The sequence below is a fragment of the Protopterus annectens genome, chromosome 12.part0, assembly GCF_019279795.1.
Source record: "Protopterus annectens isolate FY-2018-M chromosome 12.part0, PAN1.0, whole genome shotgun sequence".
In the NCBI taxonomy this organism is placed as follows: Eukaryota; Metazoa; Chordata; order Ceratodontiformes; family Protopteridae; genus Protopterus; species Protopterus annectens.
In genome coordinates, this window is record NC_056746.1 from 316,000,107 (window position 1) to 316,025,345 (window position 25,239).

The window sequence follows — 25,239 nt, forward strand, 5'->3', positions numbered from 1 at the left end:
TAGTAGACTCAGGGGGGTCTAGAGGTTTCCTCTTACATATCCTCTTACGCGGGGGTTCACCTGATGGATCAGGAGAAGCCTCGGAAGAGGAAGATATTCCCAATGGGGAAACCTGAGGCGTTGGATCTCTGGGTCCGGGAGCAAGAGAGTGGGAAGAGATGTCAGCAGGCACTGTAGTGGAAGGAGCTGATGGAACTGTCCGTTGAGTAAGCCCAGGGGCTAGTACACTCATCACCTCGAAGGCTCCCCCGTCAGAGACCAGAAAGTTCCCGCTCCGAAGAGATAGGAACCCCAGGCCTCACCGAGAGGGAAGGCTCCGAGGCAGATGTCGGGGCCGAGCTCACCAACGCCGAAGCTCCGAGAGGGAGAATGGGGTCGGACAAGGGTCCGATGCCACTCGCCCCCTTGTAGCCGACGAGAGAGACCAGATGCCCGGATCCCTCCAATGAAGGCCTCAAGGAGGAAATCGGAGCAGAGGACGACGGAGCCACAAGGGGTGGTATCGGCTCCGAAGCTACAATGGTGATGGTTCCGAGGAGCTCCGTCTCAGAGCTCTGTAAAAGAGTCGAAGGAGAAATGTTTGGTGGATGTGAAACAGCTACATTCTGTTGAGACGGGCTATGGAGTATTTGGGCCAATGCCTGAGACTTTAATAGTCTACTCACCACTCTCTCGAGGTCGTGATCAGACAGCATGGATGACAGAGAACAACGGCTCCGATGGCTCCGCTCGGAGAGCAGGGGTGATCTCGGAGCCGAACGTATAGACTCTAATGAAGGGGATAGAGATCTCTTTTTAGAGATCGATGGAGCCAACGGAGCCGAGGATACGTCGGCTCCAGTCGGAGCAGACACTGAATGTCTAGATTGGGCAGTATCGGCGCCGGATGGAGCCGATACTGAGACTGCTAAGGTGGAAGGATCGGCTCCGGCCGGAGCCGATCTCGACCCTGGTGAGGATAAACCAGAAGCCGATGGCTTGGAACTCTCAGCCGAAGGCTTAATAGGTTTCGAGGGCTTCCCCGGTGCCAACTTAGTCGGGGAGCTCTCGGGCTTTAATAAGCCCCTTAAAATCAACTTATTTCTTCACTCCTGCAGGACTCTTGGGCTGAAGGCATGACAGATAACACAAGAGTCCTGCAGGTGCATAGGTCCCAGGCAATAAACACAAGTGTGACCGTCTGTCAGAGACCTCTTCTGACAGCACGAGTCACACTTCTTGAAGCCTGAGACCTTAGTGTCCTTCGACATAACTGTGTCGAGGAAACACAATACACTAACACACACACACACAAACACCCAATCCAACAATTTAAAATAAACAGGGATAACACACAGTCATACACAAACAATCCCTGACAGGAAAAAATTTAGGGAGGGGAAGGCCTAAGGCCTAAGCTAGGGAAAGGGGATAAATAACTCGAAAAAAAAGGAAACACTAACGGGAATAGGGTTAAAGTAAGCATTAAGGTCAACAAAAAACAAATGTATATATAAATTTAAAGGGGGGTAGATGAAAGTTTTATATCTAGTCACTTACCTGGAGCTGGTAAAAGAAGGCACCTCGTTAGCGAAGCGGCAAACGAGATCTGGGTAGTCTCCGCCTTGCATCATGGGATATAGGGTTGCCTCGAGCTGGTAAAATTAGCTCTCGAGCTTAGCAAGTGCCGAGTCGGAGCCGAGGATTGGCTCCGAAGCCATCCAGCAAGAATGAAGGCGAGATTGACAACTTAACATAAAGCTAGTATTACACTTTGGCCACTGGATGGCAGCAAAGTGGAAACAGGGAAGCTATTTAAAACTAAATCTACTGGAATGATACATTCGGCACTTATAGCCAGTAATAAACTAGGCAGAAAAGTGCATATTAGCATATAGCTGAAGTAGGATGGGCCAACATAGTATATTAGCATAATTTTGGCGCCAATTTTAAATCATAGCTATTGGCTACTTAGTAGTGCAAAGAAAGATTACTGGATATTCTAATAAAGACTAAGAATGAATTGACATGATTGGTTTAGAAAGTCAATTGATTTTAAACCTTATTGGTTAGTTTTTAGTATAAATACTAAGCATTGCTACCAAAAGAGAACTATCTGAAAACGGCTAAATAGCCAAAAGCGCTTATCGTTTTACCAATATGGAATTTTAATGCTGTTTTTACTTTTTTCATTAAATTTGCTTGCTGTTTGATACAGGACTATCGTGGTAGATTTTTGCTGTGGTGGAATACCAAAGGTATTTTTCTTCAATGATAATATGGAAAGTATTGCCAATATGATTGAGTTACTTCCATCTGTTATGTTACATGCTTACACCGTTTGGCAGATTGATTCTTTATACAGTTTGTCATATCTACTTGACCCTCTCACATCTTGCAAGACGTTTTGTTTTAATACCTGCCCCCCCCCAAAAAAATGCATATAACATCCCTGTAACCCATTAACAAATGCACAAAACTGTATTAGCTTTAAATAATAAAGTTTAACCATCCTAACAGAACTGTCCTATGCTGAACTACATGCACAGGCTTGAACTGACCTACAATGAAAGTTATCCATGCTAAGATGCATGGTAATGCATCGTAATTCCCCTCCCAAACGTAGAAAACAAAATGTTTTCAGAAAACATTATCTTTTAAATTGATAAGGTGGTAGCCGAGGTACTGCTGCTTAGGGTAGGGGGTTAACTTGAGTGGTAAATACTACTCTAAGTTGGAGTTTATAACTCCAGGCTGGATGCAAGGTTTAATCCTTACATTATTTTCACTTGTTCATTGTTATTTGTATATAGTTTTGACATCCACAATATATTTTGTACATTCATTGTCACTACAAACAAAATTGAATCCTATACAAAATCCCATAAGAGATTCAATAAATACAGCTATATTTAAAGGTACACCTAAAGGAGGAGATGTAACATTACTTATCTTGTTATTTGTTATTTTAATCATAAGATTCTTAAGTTTTAAAAATGCCAAATTACATCTTTAAAAGGAATTTCTTTAAACATTAATGGATTGAATAATCCGTGTAAAAGGGCAAGCCTAATAAGATACATTAATTTACATAAGGCCAACTTAGTCTTCCTGCAAGAAACCCATCTCTTGAAAAAAGATATTGATAAACTAGCCACAAACAAATATACAGTATTGGTTAGTTCAGAGCACACACAGAAAAAAAGAGGAGTGGCTATTTTATGGAATAAAAGTATGCCCATTCCTAAAACCATTAAGTCTTATCAGCATGACAAAGGAATGTTTTGTATGGTTACAATACAAATTAATGGGAAGACTTGCACTTTAATTAATGTATATTGGATACCTGGAATTGGTATTAATACAGTGAAACATAACCTTGATAAGATCATATCATTCTCTATAGGAGATATTATTTTAGCTGGTGACTAATTGTATACTACATGAAAGTGATACTACCACTATAGGGAAAAGAAGAATTACATCTAATGCAAAATATTTAAATGATTTTGCTAATTCTTATCATTTGAATGATATTAATAATCAGATAGATTTAAAATCATTACCATACACCTTTTTTCTAACAGATACAAAACTTATTCAAAAATAGATAGGGTCTTTATTTCTAACCAGATGGTAACAGATTTAATTAATTCCAAAATCATTTCATGTCCTATATCTGATCATAATTCAATTGTTTTTGAATTCATGATAAAAAATACTCATAATGTTCAGATCAAAAGGATACCAGCATACTTAACTAAAAGACTATAAAGAATATATACTTTCAGAAGTAAAACATTTTTTAGACATAAATAATACTCCTGAAGTCTCCATTGTTTATGTTTGGGATGCCTTAAAATCATATCTATATGGACAAAGTATCAGATGGTATAATAATAAAAGGAAATCTTGGGATAAGGAATTGTTAGATATTCAAAGTAATATTTCAAAGTAAATTAGACTCTTATAAACATAATAATAAAGAAAATATTATGGACAACAAAGTTATTGAAGAAATAAACAAACTAAATGAGAAATGCAAAGAAATTTTAACTCAAAGTCAAAATAACTTTAGAGAAATACAAGTTTTTGTCTTATTCAATAAGCCCCAAATACTTACATAGACTTAAAAATAAAACAAAAAGGTTGAATAAACAAAACCATATCAAAGAAATCTTTTCTCTAAGGAAAAAGAAGAATGTTTCTAGTATACCAGAAATACTAGATGAATTTAGAAATCACTTTCACAAAATTAACCATAATAACATTAACATGGAACCTAAAGATAAAATAAAGGAGTTTATAACCACAAACATGAATAAAAAGCTTATTATACCATGACCCCCCCAAAACGTGCACGCTGATTGGCCAGCGTGCCCGTTGTAAATCGAGTTATACTAATGGAAAAAGGTCCAGTCGCCCGGACTTTTTCCATTAGTATAACTCGTTTTAAACACTGTCTCGCTATTAAATGGGTTTAACATAGCGAGACGCTTTAAAATAAGCAACGGAGATCTCCGTTGCTTATTTTAGCTGTCTCGCTATTTTAAACCCATTTAACATAGCGAGACAGTGTTTAAAAGCAACGGAGAAAGCAAGATCTCCGTTGCTTTTTAGTCTCGCTATGTTAAATGAGTTTAACATAGCGAGACAGTTTTAAAATAAGCAACGGAGATGTCCGTTGCTTATTTTAACTGTCTCGCTATGTTAAACTCATTTAACATAGCGACATAAAAGCAACGGAGATCTTGCTTTCTCCGTTGCTTTTGCTCAACTCTGATGTCCTGCGCAGGCCGCAGTACATCAGAACTGCCGCGGATGCCAGACATCTGCGGAAGGGCAGTAAACAGGCATTATACTATGCCATTATTTAAGAAAAGTAATGCCACTCTCATTGCTCCTGATCCAACAACAAAATTACTAGGAATAACAATTGATAACAACCTCTCCTTTGACCAGCATATCAACACCATTAAAACAGTCACTAGAAAAATAGGAAGCCTATATAGAATTAAACCTTTCCTAACATCATCATCCAGAGCCAAGATTGCCCACTCTCATCTTTTGTCTACTCTTCTTTATGCCTCACCAATTTTTACTAACCTTAAGAAAGCCAACCTTAACAAACTGGCTACTTGCTACAACAACATTGCCCGTTTTGCCACTAGTAACCCTTTTAGAACTCATCGCTGTATTAACCTGAAACTTCTAGGCTGGCTTGAACTACAAAACCTTCTGTTAATCCCTCAACTCACTATTGCCCATAAAATCTTATACCAACCAAACAAAACCCCAATTCTTTCTAAACTTTTAATCCTTATAACAACCTAAACTCCTCTTCGCTCATCCAGTAAACTTATGGCTACCATAACAAAGACTTATAATTTGGTGACTCTCTCTTCAATAATACTGTAGGAAGGAACTGGAATCTGCTTCCTAGTGACATAACACTTACTACATCTCTGCCTCTCTTTAAACACAAAATCAAAGATTACTTCCAAAGCCACTGGCTCTGTTCCTGTTCAAAACCTGACTAATCCTTTACCTCCTCTGCTTTCCTACTACTCTGCACTTTCCTACTGCTTTCCCTCTCTCTTACTGTATTCTGCTCGAGTCTACCTCCTTTTAGAGTATTTTGTTTCTTCTTACCTCTATGCTAATCTGTCACTACTTTCTATACTACTTCCTTCCTCCTCTCCTATTTTAGTGCTTCTCTTTCTCCTTCTGCTACTAAGATTAGTTCTTTATAATATTATTAATCAATTTTGCTCTCTGTTTTGTGCCTTGTTCTTGATGTTATCTCAGCTACTTAATGTTATTTTTAGAAATGTGATCCTCTCTTTGTATATATCTGTTATTGGTACTATATTTTTACTTGTCTATTCATCTATGATGATTTTGTCCATTTGCTTGTCTATTGTAACATTTTGTGTTCAATTTTTATGTGGAGCTTTTCTCCCCGGGCCTCTACTGAAAATGGAAATGTATCCAGCTAGACTAGCCCGGTCAACAAATGTAAAATAAAATAAATAATAAATAAGTAACAGTTTATTTTCTTAAATAATGTCATGGTATAATAGCAATAACCCACTTCTGGGTGTGGGTAATGCTAATTTACACGTTGGCTTTTGGTCCCTCGGGCTTCACCCTCGGGACCAAACCACGCCAACCGTGGGTAAATTTAGCATTACCCACACCCAGGCGTGGGTTATTACTATAATAAACAACAGATTAAACTATTGGACAAGAGTATTTCATATACAGAAGTTATTACACAAATAAATAAGCTTAAATCAAACAAAGCACCGGGTAATGATGGTATTATACCAGAAATATATAAAATCCTTTCTAAAAGTACATATTCATTAATACATAAGGTTTTTATTTTGGCCCAAACTGAGTTAATAACCCCCCCATCTTGGCAATATACATTTATTTCGCCAATTATAAAACCTAATAAAGATCCAACTAGATGTTCTTCATATAATTTTTGCAGGCTCTTTTTACAGATAATTTCATTATTTCTAAATCTCTTATATTATTCAACACACCTGTACCTCAAAGTGTTAAAAAGGTTAAGCTTCCCTTGTTATGGTCTATTCTAGCAGTGGCTAGGAAAATAATAACTAGAAATTGGATTTCAGATACACCTCCTTCATTCAATGAATTTAAAAATGTTATGAATATACTGTGCCATATGGAAATAAACACAATTAGGACAAGAACAGCTAGAAAAACATCTTATTATATTGTATGGGATAAATTACAAAATTTGTTAAAAAAATTCTAATTTCAATAGCACGGTATTTTAGTTTAATTAATTGATCTGATTGTAGTGGATGTCTTTGTAAATACTTTAGTTGTTTTGTTGAATATTATAATAATACCTATTTTTAATTACTTGTATAAAATTGTTATATTTCTCTTATATGTTAAAACAATAAACCTGTTTTGAAAAAAAAAAGAAAACATTATCTTTTAGCCATTAAAGGTTGGAAAAAAAGTGTTCTGCTTTTAATGCCCTTATCAGCTAGTCTGCACAGAAACCCAAGAGCCAGATGCACAGTTGCCTTTAGCTACAAAACTTCTATTGTTTATTTGCTAAAGAAAAACTTATTACAAGTCATTTAGTTACCTGCTTCCACTTAAAATGTGTTATCTGATGAAGCCAAGGACCTTAATCCAGTCATCCCACTATGCAAAAGTAAAAAAAAAAAAAGCTCAACAGTTTACTGATATCATACTGTTGTCCAGGCTTTATGTTTTTTTTTTTTTTTTTTTACACTGCAGTGCCCACATTATCATCAGAATATGCAGCAGAATCCTCCTTTGCTTGATGCACAAAAAAGTTTGTCCAACAAAAAATGAGCTATTTCCTCTTTAGCATGTTCTGCATCAAAAAACGCCTGACCCTCCAGGAAAAATATTCTGAAGATAGCTGGAAACAGCTGCTTGAATCTCATACCAGCTTCTCAACATTCCCCAGTTGCTGGTATAAATTTACTCCTCTTATGCCAGGTGGAAAATGCTCACTATACATAAACCCTATATCTCAACTCTTTCTGCCAGTTTTGTCAGAATCAACTTTCTTCTGGTAGAACTGAATTTTCACTATTAGAGGTCTTGGCTGCTTTTTTATGGCCAGGTTTGGAACATACACACAATGTGCCCTTTCAAATACCCCTACCGTGGAATATCAGTCCAGTTGCTTATTTGTACTTTCATAAAATTATTAGTCTGTTCCTTCCAGTTTCTCTGGTACAGCAGAAACTCTCCGGTTTTCCCCCTTTGCGCTTGGTCTTCTAATTCTACAATTTCTGAGAGGTCTCTTCCTGATCAGTCCCATATTTAGACGGCCTTTTCTTCATTTCAACCTCAGATTTTTAATCAGCTCATCTGAAAATCTGCTTATAGACTCTTCCATTTTTCCACACTTTTGTTATTTGAGTCAATATGCTCCTTCATTGTTTTAATCAGCTCTGAGCAAATATGACTTTTTTATCTAGATTACCCAGAGTCATGTGCTGCACCAAAGTTGGAGCTTGAACTACAGCTGCAGAATACTTCCCAGACAGTGTTTTTTCCTCACCTTTTGTGGTTAATTTTCTTTCAGGTTTTCAAGTTTCTTCTTTGCTTGCATCCAGAAGTGCCCATACTAGCCAGCAACTAAAATTTACCCAAAAAGACATTCACTGGCTCTCTTTTTTGAGTTTCTGTTTTCACACTGGGATAGCTGAATTTAAGCTGCTATTCAGTGTGCAGCTATCTTGGAAGTCCCATACCTGCTTAGACAGCAAAGTCAGCCAGAGGGTAAAACAACCTTAGGCTCAGGAATATCCAAACATAATTACTTGCAAAGAAAGGAGCACAGACTGCAAAAGGTTCACTTTGGCTGTGAAGAAGTAAAACAGGCATAAGCAGACACACACTGAAATTAAGCACTCTGTGCTGCAGTGAAAAGCAGCCAGCCATCCAGATATGGTAAAATTATGAATCCTTGCAGTCAAAACAGGCTTTTGCTGCAAAAATGTATTTGTCAAAAATCCTGGAAGGTCAAGGAACACTCTAAATAGAAATGCCTTACAATGGTAGTGACTGCCTCCACTCTGGAAGTGTACAGACTTCCTTGACTCCGTGGCAAGGTCCAAAGAGCATATCTAGTCTCCCCTGAAAGACATAGAAGAATGACATTACACTACATTTGCTTGACTATAGAATGAAACAATAAGCCTAGCTAGCTTGCTTTTATGTGCATTTACCATTCTGGGATAGACTGCAGCATGATCATTTAAAAGGTCTCAGGGGTCCAAAATAGGCCTAAACATTCCTTACCAGTGGCCCAAGGTCCTCTGTTTTCTTAAAGACCACACATTATCTAATAAAATTTAGAGTCTTTCCGATCCTGAAGAACCTCTTGAATGGCTCCTTTGATAGAGTTTTTGCATCAACTTTCACACCACTACCCTACACAACGTCCCATCCTGCAATCACAAATGATGTAATATGGGCAGCTTAGAGAACAGCTGTGAGAACACCCCTACAGTAAGCTCTCCCCCCATGAGAGAGGCGCAAATTGCTCCAATCTGGTGGACAAGCGTCACTGGACAGTCTTGTCCTCTGGTCCCAGGATCTCGGAAGTCAGTCTAGCATGAATGCCTACACCCGATGTTTTGTCATTGTGGCTCTGGAAAATACTGGCTCCTCTGCATTCTGAAGTTAAGTTTAGAGAGGATGAAAAGTACAGTTTTGTACCTACCATAAATGTAGATGTTCGAATACAGCTGCAGTCATAACAGATGGGTTCTCCTGCTGTCAGGCGGGTCCTCGGTCAGCCGAATTCCAAAGTCTAGGTCCGGCGTCTGTTGTCGTCGCTTCTTCCCTGATGTCAGTGCGACAGGCGTATAAAAGAACCAGCCGACGCCATTTTCTTCAGTTTTTCTTGCCCCAGATGTCAGGTGCCCCCAGAAGGAAGGCAATACATAAATTTGTGTAATAAAGCAAAACAATATAATCAAAATACAGTAGTTGCAAGCAAATACACCATAAAAGAATACCCCAATCAGGTTGTATGAGGAGGGGTTAGCCAATAGGCCTGTCCCAAGAAGGGAAGGAGGGAGGGAAACCTGGACTGCAGCTGTATTAGCACTCGAACATCTACATTTATGGTAGGTACAAAACTGTACTATGTTCATCGCGCATACAGCTGCAGTCATAACAGATGGGTAGAATCCCAAAGCTAAGAAAGGGGTGTTAGGCACTAGGTGGAACTAGGAGGAGCCAGAATGTCCTGCAAGACTGCAGTGGCAAAGCCTGCTCTAGTTTTGGAGTATAATGGTAGGTGGTAGTGCTTGGAGAAGGTATGCACAGAACTCCAAGTGGCTGCTTCCAAAATATCTTTGGTAGGAACTCCTCTGAGGAAAGCTGCAGAGGTAGCTGTGGCCCTTGTGGAGTGAGATCCGATGCCTGCAGGTACAGTTTTACCATGAAAAGAGTAACAAAAGCGTATGCAGTGGGCTATCCATTTTAAGATAGTCTGTTTGGAAATTGGCTTCCCTTGCGCTCCTATAGCATAGGACACAAAGAGCTGTTCTGATTTTCTGAAAGGCTTTGTTCTGTCCAAATAATAACGCAGCTGTCTGTGGATGTCCAAGGAATGTAGTAGTCTCTCACCTTTGTTTTGAGGATAAGGTTAAAGGGTAGGTAAGTGTATAGCCTGATTCAAATCTACCCTGGATACCACCTTTGGCATAAAGGACGGGTTGGTTCGTAAGGAAACTCTGTCCTGATGGAAGATGATAAAAGGCTGCACAGCCATGAGGGCTTGTAGTTCCGAAACCCTACGGAGCTGAGGTGATGGAAAACGGCTTTCCTTCTGGCCAAGACAAATATTGCAAATCTGTTGAGGCAGCTGGCTCAAAAAGGAGGCAAGGTCAGCTTTTCTAGAATGAAATTGAGATCCCAAGCAGGTATTGGTTGTTTCCTTGGGGGTTTTATATTCTTAGCCCCTCTGAGGAACTGTCTTAAGAGGGGGTGAGAGAATAAAGGTGGATCAGTGTTGTATTCTGCAGAAATGGCTGAGGCATGGATTTTGATGGAGGAGAATGCAAGTCCACTGCTTAGCAGCTCAGCTAGATACTGTAATATTTGAGGTAAATTCAGTTTTCCAGGATTCTGGCCCTTTTTCTCATTCCAGGCACAAAACCGTTTCCATTTTGCGGAGTAAGCTTTTCTAGTAGACGGCCTTCTGGCCTCCAAAATGACATCCTGCACCTCCTTGGAGAGTAGGGTCTGTTGTGATGTTAAGGAATCTTCCATGCGGCCAGATTGAGTGTTTTCAGCAGACTGTGAAGAGTTTTGAAGCTGTGCTGAGTCAGAAGAAGAGGCATTAGAGGTAGGGTCCATGGAGGGGAATGCGTCAGGCTCCTTAGGAGTGGGTACCAGTGCTGTCTTGGCCAGTCTGGAGCAATGAGAATCATCTTTGGTCTGCCTGCTCTGGTTTTTAATAGAACTTTGGGCAGCAGAGGAAGAGGTGGAAAGGCATAAACTGTCACTGTTGTCCAACTGAAAGATAGAGCGTCCACTCTCCAGGCCTGTGGATGAAAAGTCCTTGAGCAGAATTTTGTCAATTGGTGATTTTTGTGGGAGGCAAAGAGATCTATGTCTGGCCTTCCCCATGCTTGAATTATCTCTGTAAAAACTTGAGGATGCAACTTCCTTTCTGCTTAGGTGGTCTGCCAGTGTGTTTTCCTTGCCTGGCAAGTACTGTGCTTGAAGTTAGATTTGTAATTCCAGAGCCATGTTCCAAAGTGACATGGCCAGCCTGCATAGGGGATATGAATGGGTTCCTCCCGGTTTGTTTATGTACCACATTACTGTGGTGTTGTCTGTCCTTATCAATAGTTGACCTGGATGCAGAAGGTCTTTGAAAGCTATAATAGCATTTATTACTGCTAGCATTTCCTTTTGATTGATGTGAAGGTGCTTTTCTTTTTGGGACAATTTGCCCTGAATGCACCGATCTGTCATGTGTGCCCCCCAGGCGTAGTCCGAGGCGTCTGTTGGGATGACTTGATTTGCTTGAGGCTTGCAGAATGGGAGACCTGTGTTTGTTTGGCATGCTTGAGCCCACCACAGAAATTCCTTTTGAAGACATGGAATTAGTGGTATTATTGTTTCCAAACTGTGGCTGTGTTGAGACCATAGGTTTTTCAGGTCCATTGAAGTTTCCTCATATGCAGCTTTGCACATGGGATTAGTAGGATGCAAGATGCCATGAATCCCAGAGCCTGCAGGATTTTCCTTGCAGTCAGCCTGGTGAAATTTGCTAGTTTTCTGAAGTATTGAGTTAGTTGCCCCTGCTTCTCTGGCGTGAGGTAGGCCATCTGGGTGTTTGTGTCCAAGTTGGCACCCAGGAAAATTATTTTCTGAGAGGGTATTAGCCTTGATTTCTTATTGTTGACTGTGTATCCCAGAGAATTCAACAACATTATTACAAAAGCCAGATGTTTCAGAAGTATGTGCTTGCTGTCCGCTTGGATCAGGCAGTCGTCCAAATATGGGTATATTTGTATCCCTTGAAGTCTGCAGTAGGCAATTACTGATGCCAGGCATTTCGTGAATACTCTGGGCGCAGTAGATAAGCCAAAGGGCAACACAGAGAATTGATAATGGGTTGAACCTGCAAGAAATCTGAGGTATCTTCTGCAATTTTGTCTGATTGGGACATGCAGGTATGCCTCCTTGAGGTCCAATGTTACCAGCCAAGACTCCTTGCCCAGCATGGGAAGAAGCTGCTGTAATGTAAGCATCCTGAATTTTGGTACGAGTAAAAATGTGTTTAGGATGGATAGGTCCAAAATAGGTCTCTATTCCTGGTACCAAGGAAGGGAAAAGATTGGTCTGGAATAAAAACCTTGACCTTGTTCGTGAGTAGGTACCTCTTGAATAGCTTTCATGTCCATGAGATCTGAAATTTGTCTCTGTGCCTCTGCCCTTTGATTGTATGGCAGGTTTGGCATGCCTCTCATTTTTGGAAGGGTGTGAAAATGGAATCTGTAGCCTTTGTTTATAATGTCCAGGATCCATTTGTCTTTTGTGACAATATGCCAATTTGTTGAAAATAATGCCAGTTTTCCACCTAAGGGTGCTGCCATTTGAGCCTTGCTTGGCATGCAAAGGGGAAAGTCATTGGGCTTGCTTTCTGAATGGCTGCGAACTATCCTCACCACCTCTTTGTGTATGAGCTTGCCATTGTCTGCCTCTAAACGATCCTTGAGATTGCCCTCTGCCCCTCGGGCGCCTGTATCTACCTCTTTGGGGTCTGTCCGTGGCTGGAAAGGACCAATTTTTGGAAGGCCAATTTCTACTGAAACGTGGAGGTTGTACCTGTAGAAAATCTTTCACCGTTTGCATTGATTTAGCCTTTTCCTCCATTTTCTTTAAATACCTCCTCAGCTTTAACACCAAATAATACATCCTTTTGTAGAGGGGCATCTAGTAATTTAGCTTTGACATGATCTGGTAAGGTTTGCTCCTTGAGCCAGGCATGTCTACGTATGACTGATCCTGTAATAGCAGCTCTACAGGAGGCCTCTAGAGCATCAAAACCACATTGCAAGGTATGTTTACCCACTTGTTCTGCACTATGCATCAAATCCTGCAACTCCAAGTCTGGTTGTTCAGGTTGTGACATTTTGCTTCTCAACTGTGATAACAGAAACTGTTGGTACTTTAGCACAGGGAGCTGGCAGTTTAATGCCCTCATGGTTAAGGTGGCCGAGGTGTATACCTTTTTTCCCCACCTATCTAAGGATCTGGAATCTCTCTCGGAAGGTAATGGGTTTTTAGCAGTGGAGGCCTTAATTCCCTTGGGGCCCTGTGAGATAGTTTCTGGGTCAGCCGCATGGCTTTTGTATAAAAATTGGTGCGAGTCAGGAACCCGGTAGTACCTGTCAGGCTTGATTGGGGCTGGAAGTAAAGAATCCGGGTTAAGGCAGGCCTCCGAGTACACATCATCTAGTATGTCTAAGATGGGAGGTATAGCCAGAGGCCTGTGCTGAGGTAGCAAGAGAAAATCCCTAAGCCTTTTCTTGGAATCTGAGTACTCTTGGCCTTCCCAGTGGAAGTGTTCCCTTAAGGTATGCAAGGTTTCCCCAAATGAGTAATCCTCGGGGGGGGCAGAGGGAATGGACTCCTCTGCATCAAAATCTTCAAAAGGGGAGTAAGAATGTTCTTGTTCATCAGAGTGCTCTGAAATAATGAAGGCCTGGTCAGAGGAGGGGGATTCTTCCTCCACTCTGGGCCTTTTGTCCGGGGGGGGGGGGGGTTGAGAACCCCTGATAAGAGTAATCAAATCCTCAGCCATTTTAAGCATCTATTTTTTAGGCATGGGTCCTGGAGAAGGGCCCTGTGGAGCTGGTCTCTTAGAATGCATGGCTGCTTTAGACTTAGTGAAAGCCTTGATAGAAAAAAAAAAAAAGAGGAAGGTCTGAAGACACCTTGAGAGGAGGCAGACCGGTCTACATTTTGAGATTCACCACCAAGAGTGGCTTCGGTATCTGTAGTCGGGGTGTGGACTGAGGAGCCTGTGACCTCGGGCACAGAAGACACCGCCAATGAAGTGTCGTCGGTAGGCAGGGGCTGCGTAGGCACCTCGCTGAGAACCGGACCACCTGTAGTCGGCTTTGGCGTGGTGTCGGTAGAAGCCGCGGACCTCATGTGTCGGTCCTTATCTTTGCGTTTAGACAAAACTGGAGTCAGAGTATCCGACGACATAATACAGTTAAATTTTTTGCCAAAATAGTGCTGGACGAACTCCGCCCGACGCTTAATGGTGCGTTTGTTGAATGTAGCAAAAAAAACGACAGACCGAGACGTCGTGGTCTGGGCCTAAGCAAGGAATGCAGAGGGAATGAAAATCCTTATGCAGTATTTGCTTCCCACATGAAATACAATTATTAACTTTGTCTGACATCGGTCTGAGGCAAGAAAAGTTTCAACGGGTACTTAGCTTTCAAGAAGACTTCGGTTGCAAAATTTTCGTAATTTCAGGAGCTGGCCGACCGGCACTTGCGAACTGCTTCTGCTTCGGGCACTGCTTGGCAAGAAAGACTGAAGAAAATGGCGTCGGCTGGTTCTTTTATACCCCTGTCGCACTGGCATCAGGGAAGAAGCGACAACCGACGCCGGACCTAGACTTTGGAATTCGGCCGACCGAGGACCCGCCTGACGGCAGGAGAACCCATCTGTTATGACTGCAGCTATATGCACGATGAACATCTTAAATACACATATCCATCAGATGTGATTAGCACCTTAAGGAACTGAGAGAGACCATTAACTTCATCATCATCCCCCAAACACTGCTTTGGAGTACAGAAAAACGTAGGTCCATTTTCTCAGAGACTGGGGCTAACATGTCAGCGTTTCCCCATAAGGTCCCTGTAGCTTCCAGAAAGAATCACTCAAATCATGTGGGGGAAATTGGGAAACTAGTTGTAGTCTGGCCAGACTGTGTTGCCTAATTTGAAGAAATTCTCCAAACTTAGGGTCACTGGCAGGGTAAAGGGCGTGGTCTCCCTCAAAGAGCTCTTCAGTTGGAAGATCTAAATAAAGTTGTGTGCTTTTGACTAGAAAGGCACTTGTATTTTTTTGGGTGGAAGCTCAACTGAAAATGCATCTGGCATCTTTTGAAGTTAACAAAACCTCAAGGTACAAAATGGGGTGGCAATACAACCTCTGGACAATAATAGGAACTTAGAAAGGTGGTTTAGGCAGGAGATCCTAAAATACCCTTTACCATGAGGCAGAAGGCACTATAAGAGATGTTACATTATGGGCTTCAAAAGCACTAGCTCAGCAATGGTGGAGCCAATGCCGGGGGGGGGACGGACACAGCACACACACACACACACACACACACACACACACACACACGTGAGCCACTGTATAAAATGCTCTCACTTGAAAGCCTTATGACAGGAAGGTCACTGCTGAAACTACCAATGCCACGGAGGTTGCAGCTGAAAGAAATAGGCTCTGGAAAGGGTGCTGGAAAAGGAGTCAGGCCAAATGACTATAGGAAGCCGGCACAAGAAAGGCTGGCATCGGTAAAACCAATTCCTGAGACAAGTGAACCAGCATCATAAAAGGTGGACATATGGAAAGTTGACAAGACTGCTTGCATATAAAATGTTGGTGTGTGTGTGTGTGGGGGGGGGGGGGGGCTAAAAGATGGAGACTCCTGGACCCATTACCAAGGGCACAGGGGCTGAAATTCTGGACTGTCCAACATCACAGCTTCAAGGCTGAAAGTTAACAGATCATAACTTATTTGATGGAAGGTTGAAGACCCCCCCCCCCCAAGTGAAGCAAGGCAACAGAATTCAATGAAAGGAAGAAGGGAAATGGTCTTCAATTCTTAAAGGACAGGAGCAAACTATATAGGAAAAAGTAGGAATTGTGGGAACAGCATATACAGGGAATGAGGTTTAAAAGAAGGCAGGACTTACTGAGCTATGTAATGTTTGACTGAAAATGATTGGGTAGACTAATTGAAGTATAAATGTTTGCAACTGGGAGTGTATCACTATGGTTTGTGATGTAAACTGCTTTCAACTAGGATTGTGTTGGTGTGGTCTGCTTTAATTTATATAAATCTACAATTGCGTTTGTTGTAAGTGATGGTTTAATAAAGAAGTTGGTTTCAAAAAGGGGCAGGAACTGAATAGTTTATGTAATGTTGCTTAGGTTATAGGACATATAGAAATGCATGCAAAGTATAATGTTAATACGGTTTGATTAGTTTTGTATAAACGTAAATTTGCCTATATCACAAGAGATAATTCAATAAAGGTGTTAAAAAAAAAAAAGGCAGCAGATTCCATTGCCACAATTATGGGAGTTAAGACTCCCCAAAATGCTGCCTTCATCTTTAACCCCTAAATGGAGGCATACCTGGCCGCAGGTGAAGAGAGGTTTTCCATCACTGGAATGAGAGTGGAGATAAAAAAAAAAAAAAAAAAAAAAAAAAAAAAAAAAAAAAATTGCTTTTTAGTAACTTCAAAAGATCCCTCAGTTTTCCTAAGAACGAATATTGACCTTTTTAAAGTTATTTTTGGAAGATTAATTAAAATTGGGAATGGGAGCAGAAATCAGGGATGACCATAGGATGGTCAATAATTAGAAGTTATGTACCTACCATAACGTTCCATGTTAGTTGTCTTCATCTCGCCTTCTTCTGCTTTAGCTCGAGAACTCCTTTTACCAGCTCGAGGCAACCCTATATCCCATGATGCAAGGCGGAACTACCTCAGATCTCGTTTGGCAGCTAACTAACCCTGCTAAAGACTTATCCTAATATAATTAGGAACCATGGTTCCTAAAAGAAGTCCTCATAACAATGCTCCAGAGGAAGCAATCTAATAGGAACTCTCCAAGATCTGTCCAGGCCAGGGGAAGGGGGGGGGTTAGTAAGAAGAAGGCGAGATGAAGACAACTAACATGGAAATGTTAAGTTGTCAATCATTCTTGCTGGATGGGAGCACCTGTATCCCGGTGGCTCAATGGAACAGACTCTTGAGAACAGTGGAACCAAAACTGGCCCTATCTCTGGAGGCCAAATCCAACTTGTAATGAGACACAAACCAAGTAGCTGCTGCACAAATAGTGTCAATGGGAAGTCTATCCTGAAAGGCTACAGAAGTGGATAGACTCCTGGTCGAATGAGCTTTTGGCTTAGAAGATAGTTGTTTGCCCCTTAGAGAGTACACATAGGAAATGGTGGAAGTCAACCATCTAGATAAGGTCACTTTAGATACTGGAAGACCCAACCTGCTTCCTGCATAGGAGACAAACAATTGGTCTGATTTTCTAAGTTGTTTAGTCCTATGTAAGTAGTACCTGAGCTGACGATGAACATCCAAAAATGCAGCTTCTGTTCAGCTCTGTCAGAATAGTTAGGAAAGAAAACTGGTAGATCAATAGATTGGTTAATATTGGCTTGAGATACAACCTTGGGAAGAAAGGAAGGGTTAGTCCTGAGCGAAACCCTATCCTTATGAAACACCAGATAAGGAATACAGAGGGCCTGAATCAGAAACTCTTCTTGCAGAAGTAACAGCCAGCAAAAATATAGTTTTCCATGTCAACAACTTTAAAGAACACGTAGGTAGAAGGGGATGCCAACATTAAGTTCAGATCCCATAGGAGGATGTTTCACAGGCGGTTTTAGGAGAAAAACCTCTCAAAAAGGCTTTGCATAACCTATGAGACATGATGTTATTGTCCTGCAAGCCAACATGAAATTTGGAAATAGCAGCCATTTGTACTTTGACTGTAGATGATGACGAACCTGAATGAAAAAGGAAATCCAAAACAGAATGTATAGGAGCGTGAAGGATCAATATTTCGCCACTTGCTAGCATAAACAGTCCTAGTGGACGACTTTAAAGAAGACACTAAAATGTCTCTGACTGAGTCAGAAATCATTGGTAGCCTGGCTAGGGAAGGAAGTGGAGCAACCAAGCAGTGAGGTTGAGAGAATGAATGGCTCTGTGCTGCTGACCATCAAAAGATCCGAACTGGGTCCAGATGCCAGGGCTGCACCAGAAGGTGACGATGTAGAGACGGAAACCAAATTTGTCGAGGCCAATATGGAGCAATGAGGATCAATTTGGCTCTCAAACGGTGGCTTTCTGAATGACTTGTGGAATCAATGGAAAGGGAGGAAAAGCATAAAGAAGTCCCCGAGGCCAATCCTGGGTTAGAGAGTCTCTCAAGGGTTGGCCTGGAAGAGGAAATAGTGTGAAGTAATCTGGGCACTTGATCGCAACAAGGTGCCCCACTTCAGAAAAATCTGATCCACTACAGACTGATTGAGAGACCGTGAGGCATCAGAATAGACTGCTTAGCCTGTCCGCCAATAGGTTGGACCTGCCGGGTATCAGAAACCGCTGAGAAGAGATCGCCCATTGCCAAAGTCTGAGAGCTCTGTTTGTTGATGTACCAGACCACGGACATGTTGTCCGACTGCAATAGTCCCTGGGGAAGAAAGTCGCCGAGGGCTTGCAACGTTAAAAGCACTGCTCTCATCTCCAGGACATTTATGTGCAGGTGGTATTCTATGGGACCATCCTGCCCTGATAATGCCCCCACCCGATCAGAGAGGCATCCGTGGTGACTGTGGCAACTGGAGGAGGGGAACAAATGGTCGGCCCTGCTGAAGAAGAGGGAAGATATCCACCATCAGATGAGCCCTGCAAGACTGTGTCACTAAGATTCTCATGGGCAGATCGTGAACAACATCCACTGCAGGAGACGCATGTGGAGGCGAGCTAGTGGAAGAAGAACAATGGCTGCAGCCATTAGGCCTAGAACCTTCAAGACAAACCTGGCTTTGACCTTGTTGCTTTGTAACAGAAGCTGAACAAATTTCTGGATGTCCAGAATCCTTTGATTTGTTAGTCTGGCTAACATTTTGACGGTATTTAACTCTGCCTATAAAGGTGATAGATTGGCAAGGCAGCAGAGAGGATTTTAATTCCTAGACTCTGCAAAGCTGTAAGGTGTAAAAGAAGCTGATCCCTGAGGTGGCGGAGAGGAGCCAGTCGTCCAAATAAGGAAACACTTGGAATCTCAGGTGAGCTGTGACCACCGCCATGCATTTGGTGAACACTCTGGGGCTGAAGTGAGGCCAAAGGGCAGTGCTCTGAACTGGTAATGACTGGCTCCCAGCGCGGAGAAACCTTCTATCCAGTTGTCCTTGCCCAGAAAGGGCAGAATGGATTGCAGCGTGACCATCCGAATCTTGCCTTTTGACAGACTTGTTTAGTCTGCTTAGGTCTAGTATTGGTCTCCAATCACCAAAAGAATCTTGAGTAGAAGCCGGATCCTACTTGGTCTGCCGGCACTGTTTGGATGGCTCTTTTCCCAGGAGTTTTGAAACTTCCTGTTTTGCCAATCCCTTTGACCCGGTGAGATGTCTGGAAGGGATTGTAGAGATTTTGTAACCTCGGATATAATCGACTGTACCCACTTCTCTTGTGATAGGGATTGCCAGGCTACTGGAAGGGTGGACAGTCGGGCAACACCTCAGGGATGCTGAAAGGGCTTCTCAGGAAGAGGCTCCCTGTTGCCCTGGTTCTGAGGACCCCCCCCCCTAGGGCGGGCGCCTATTATTGTTACCCCTCTGCCTCTAGGGGTAAACTGACCATCTTCCCCTTCTGACCCTTGGGATATGGTCTAGAAGGAGTGGAAACAGAAAGAGTTTTACCGCCTTGTTCACATCTGGTCAAAGTATCCTTCACCTGAGCCGAACAAAGCCGAACATCCAGGCTTGGCGCCCCATCGGCTGCATAAGATATGAGCCGCATGGAGGAGTTAGCAGGATAGCTAGCTGAGAGGCAATCTTTCCTGAGCCCCAGCAACTGAAGGATCCTGCTGGTGAAGTGACAAAGGTAATTCGCAAAGGTCGCTGAAGAAAACATCCGCTTTCCATACCTGTCCATGGTCCTAGAATCCTTATTAGGAGGATGGACAGGTACTGAAGGATCCGCCAGTTCCTTCTTAGTGGCCGCGCCACCACCATAGCATCCACAGAGACACCTTTGGACAGGAACTGTTTGTCGGGACAGGTTCCACGGAATCTGAGCCACTACCTGCACAGGAGGTGGAGGGTCGGATCCAAAAGCCTCCAGGTATACAGACTCATCTGTTTGAGGAGCTCAAGGATGTCTGAAAATGAGACATCCTCAGAGGGGAACCCTCCGACTCATCTAAGTCGGGTATCAGACTAGTGGGAGTCTGTGTGTTTGTGTGTTGACGCCCCTCTTCCCGAGGGGTTCACCTGCAGGGTCAGGAGAAACCGAAGAGGAGGAAATCCAGTGGGGAAACCTGGGGCGATGGATCCCTGGGCCTGAGAGCAAGAGGCTGGCAAGAGGTTTCTGCAGGCACTGATGAGGGAGGAGCTAGAGGGATAGACCGCTGACCAGGCTCAGAGGCCAGGACACTCATCACGAGACCTGAACACACCCCCGAAGAAACAGGAATGGTCGTCCAAGGAAAAGGAGGAGATCGGAGCCGAGGATGACGGCAGTCGCTGTCCCAAGAAGGAGGAATCTCAAGAATTGGGGCGAGCATTTGGGCCAGTGCCTGAGACTTCAACAGCCTGCTTACCACCCTCTCCAAAATCGTGGTCAGACAGCCTGGAAGATCTAGTCAGGGTATCGAACCCACTACTCTGGCAGAAGAAGCATCAGCCCAGCCCCGATACATCGCCTCTGACGGAGCCACCGGCGAGGCTTAGACACTGTAGCCTGAGCCTCGGGTGGCTAAGAGGTTTTTTTGCCTGCCCTGCTTGGGAGACCTCCTTCTTCAAACAAAAACCGAGGATCAGTTTGTTCCTCCTTTTCCTCAGGACTCGCTGGCTAAAGGCATGACACACAACGACAGGAGTCCTGCAGGTGCAGCCCCAGCAGAGGTACACAACAGAAAGTGTGACGTCTGTCAGGGGACATTTTCTGACAGCACTGGTCACACTTGAAGCCTGAGACCTTGCCTTCCTTAGACATCCTAACAGGATATACACACACAGTCCCCACAACAACACACCTTATACCCTACACACAGACACAGGAAGGAATAACTTGGGGAACTAGGCCTGACTAAAACTTTCAGTGAAAAAGTATATTAAAAGTTTAAAAAGGAAGGGAATAGGGTGGGCTGTACTAATACAGGCTAACCTGACACTGAAGGGAAAATTAAACCCCTAACTAACTTTTTTTTCTTATTTAACAAGAAAAACTTACCTCAGCTGGCAAAGGAGACCTCTTTCGCTAAGCGGCAAACGAGATCTGAGGTAGTTCCGCCTTGCATCATGGGATATAGGGTTGCCTCGAGCTGGTAAAAGGAGTTCTCGAGCAGAAGTGCCGGTCGGGCGAGGATCGGCTCCGAACCCATCCAGCAAGAATGAAGGCGAGATTGACAACTTAACATCCTTCCTTAAAGTAAAACATTTCCTGAAAAGAAAGTTAGATCTCCGGCACTTTTAGGATCATAGGAGATTACAAGGCTAATGACCCAGAGGTCATTTTAAGCCTAGCCATTTTACCCCAATGTATAAACTTCCGAGGTCTCTCTAACTGCTACAGGTGCTTAGGACGGTACATGCAAAATAGGGCGTTATACTAAATTATGGGTCCGATAAGTGCCGAGTATAGGGTGATTATAACTCCTTTTGTTCTCCAGGTGATGGCTTTATTAATCAAGTGTGCTACACAGAAAGCTTTCCTTACTACAATAGACACATTGTGGTCGAAGTCAAGGTCACAGTCCAACTTGTGATCTCACGACCCTTACTACTTCATGGGTATTTAGGGTATTTTTGATTTGATAGCGTGAGGAGACATTGGGATGAAGGGAATGAGGATGCATTTCTTTGCATTCAGTTTGAGACAGTGACTAATAAGCTGCTTGAGACCCTCCTGGAGTATACTGACATAATTTGGGGAATTCAATGATTGTACCTAGTTTGCAGTAGTCTACAAACCTGGTCAGCCACAACCCCTTAGTTCCGACTTGAACTTCTGAGAAGTATATACCAAACAGAGGGGGAGGGCAGCACTGACCGCTGTGGCACCCCACTATTAAACAGGTCTGCTGGGTGATGTGGAGTCACCCACTTTGATAGTGTGTATCTGGTTTGTAAGCCAGTTGGCAACCCATCTTGCAATGAAGGAGATAACATTCATACTCAGTTTGCCAAGTTTAATCAGTAATGTCTGAATGTGGGATTGTGTCGAAAGCCTTTGTCAAGTAGAGGTATGCTGTGTGCACAGACTGGCCCTCATCAATGGCCTTGGTCACATTTTCAAAGAAATCCACCAGATTTAAACAGGCAGGATCTGACATTCACGAAGCCGAATTGGGTAGTATCCAGGGTTTGGAGATCACCTATGTCTTTATTTAGGAGGTCCATAATGATACATTTCACGGCCTTACAGATGACACTGGCCAGGCTTATGGGCTGTTACGCCAACTTTGCTTGGTGGTACTGTTAAATCCCAAGAAAAATGGATTATCTTCATGCTAGGCATCCAAACAGTATAAACACCTAAAGTGAAAGACAATGAAGTAACACAACACACGACCCAGCTTGTTTGGGATGGAATGTGGGCCCAACAATGAGGGAAAAAAATTGCTACACAAAGAACCAAGAGTGCAATACTTGCAACAGAGAATACAACAAGAATGCTGTTGAAAGAAAATAAACACACTTACAGCTATTCACTCAAAAGAACTTCAAAAAGCATGAAGGAAGCCTGGGGCTATTGCATCTGCTGAAGCACTTTACAGCAAGCTAGCTATAAATGGATTGAGGTGTCCATGCTATGCATGATGGAAAGAAGCTTTCCAGGCTGGGAAACTTGTCATGCAATCTCAACACCTGCAGTAAAAGTTTTAGAGACTGTTAATATGGACATATTTTTATAATAATGAATAGCTTCAAGCTGACAATGATGTTCCTCTAAGTGATGACAAGTTAAATGTATTCCTAACTTAAGGTCTGGAATAGAAGACATATAATGCTTACACAGCAGGCGAGTAGTCCTCTACCCATTGTGAGGGTATGGGAAGGGGCATGATAGGAAAGGAGTGTACTAGTGCTTGATAAAAAAAAGTGGCCAAAGGATTACCAAAAGATTAGTCCCTGGAAGGTTACTCACAATGTGACAAGCCCAGAACTGTATTAGCCAAGAGTCACAAAGCTGCCCCATATGCTCTCTGAGAAAGCTTCATAACTAGAGGGAAATTGCGTCAAACATCTTGCTGGTTACATCAACTGCGGTGGTGGTGCTGCGGTAGCGTTGTCACCTCATAGCAAGACGTTGTTCCATTCGATTCTCAGAAAGACTGTCTTCTGTGTGGAGGCATACGTGAATATGTGAATGGGGTGTGCCTTCGTTGAAGGTTGTGCGTCAGGGCTGGTAACCCTGTACGTAAAAATCCACTACCAATCATTAGCGGACTGGAGTTCCGCTGTGGCGACCCCTAACCGGGAAAAGCCAAAAGACACAAACAATCTTGTTGGTTACATCCAAGCCTGGCCCTTGTGCACATTACAGTAGTGATTAAAATCAATAAAGATAAAACAGCACAATTCTCCAACAGGTGGTGGCCATTGTGCTGCCCCCCCCCCCCCCCAGAACAGCTCTCTTTACATCAGCAAAAGTACCATCACTTCATGCACAAATGGTTAAGCATCCCGACTGCTGATACAAGGAGAAGTTTTAATGCTCCAGAATATAAATAAAATTAAAGTATCAAAAATAACTCAGCAACACAAATGTACTTGGAAAGAACATCAGCCAAGAGAATCCATCACTGGCTGATTAGTTACATTAGGAACATACCATAAAACGTAGAGGACTGTATCTTGCCTGCAGGTAGCCTGATGGAGCTCTTTAAGTCATGTTGGCATATCTTTCCCATAAGGCTTTGGGGACTCATACAGCACCATATATAAAAGGATATAAGATGGAACTAGACTGACTCAAAATGTTAAGATTTCAACGTTTGAAGTTGCCTGCAGAGTGCTGGACATTTTTTCTGGTCGGTACACTATGGCAAGGGCCTTTGTTAGTGGAGTGTATGTTAGGAAACTGGGTAATTCAAGCCAGTTTAATTGGCGCAGGGCAATACAGTGATGGGATCTACACGGAATTGGTGGCAAGTTTGACAATCTTATTATAGCAGGCTTCAAGCTTTGCTAAATCAGATTTTTTCAGGTTTTTCAGGTTTATAAAAAAGTGGCAGAGGCATAGAGAAGGGTAAAGAGTAGATGAGTTCTGGCAAAAGAAAGTCTTCTGGAGTCAGTAAGGTATGGTTTAATTCTTTAGAGAGAGCCTAGGTTAATGTGAACTTTTTTATGGTTAGAGATAGATTCTGGTCAAATTTCATGTTTTTACCTACTGTGACACCTAGTAGCTTGGTGCATGATACAGGTTCTATATTTGTATTATCAGAATCATATATTTGGAGGGGTTTTAAGTCTTGGGTTTTGTTAGAGAAAATCTTTTTTTTTTTTTTTTTTAGGATTTAGAATTAACTGGGAGTCAGACAGCCATGAATCTACTGCTATGAAAGAAAGCTGGGTTACTTCTTGCAGTTTAGACAGCGAGGAGGCTGCGCAGACAAGTGTGGAGTCACCTGCATATTGTACAACTCTGGGTAGGTTGGTAACAGTAAACAGTTTGCTGGTAAATATGCCGAATAGGAGTGGACCAAGGACAGAATCCTGTGGTACTCCTCGTGTAACATGAAACAGTAAGGAAGTTCACTTTGCCATTTTACAGCTTTTCGGTCAGTCAAGTAGTCGTGGAACCATAAAGAGGGCAGAATTGCTTAAATAGAAGTTAATTTAATAGTTTGACACGTCTAGGAATATTGAAGAGACTAGCTGACCATTATTTCTGAAGTGGTTAATGGTATTTGTGAAACTTAAAAGAGTTGTAGCAGTACTGTGGTTAGGTCAGAAGCCATGTTGGGAATTATTGAGAAACTATTCGATAATGGGCAGTTTATGAGCTGGGAACAGATACATTTTTTCAAGAATTTTGGATAGAGGAGATAAATTTGCAATTGGTCTGTAATTAAATATGTTTGTACAGGTTCCTCCTTTATGAAGTGGAATGATGCAAGAAATTTTCCAGACATTGGGAACATACTGTTCAATTATAGAGCGACTGATCAAAATGGAGA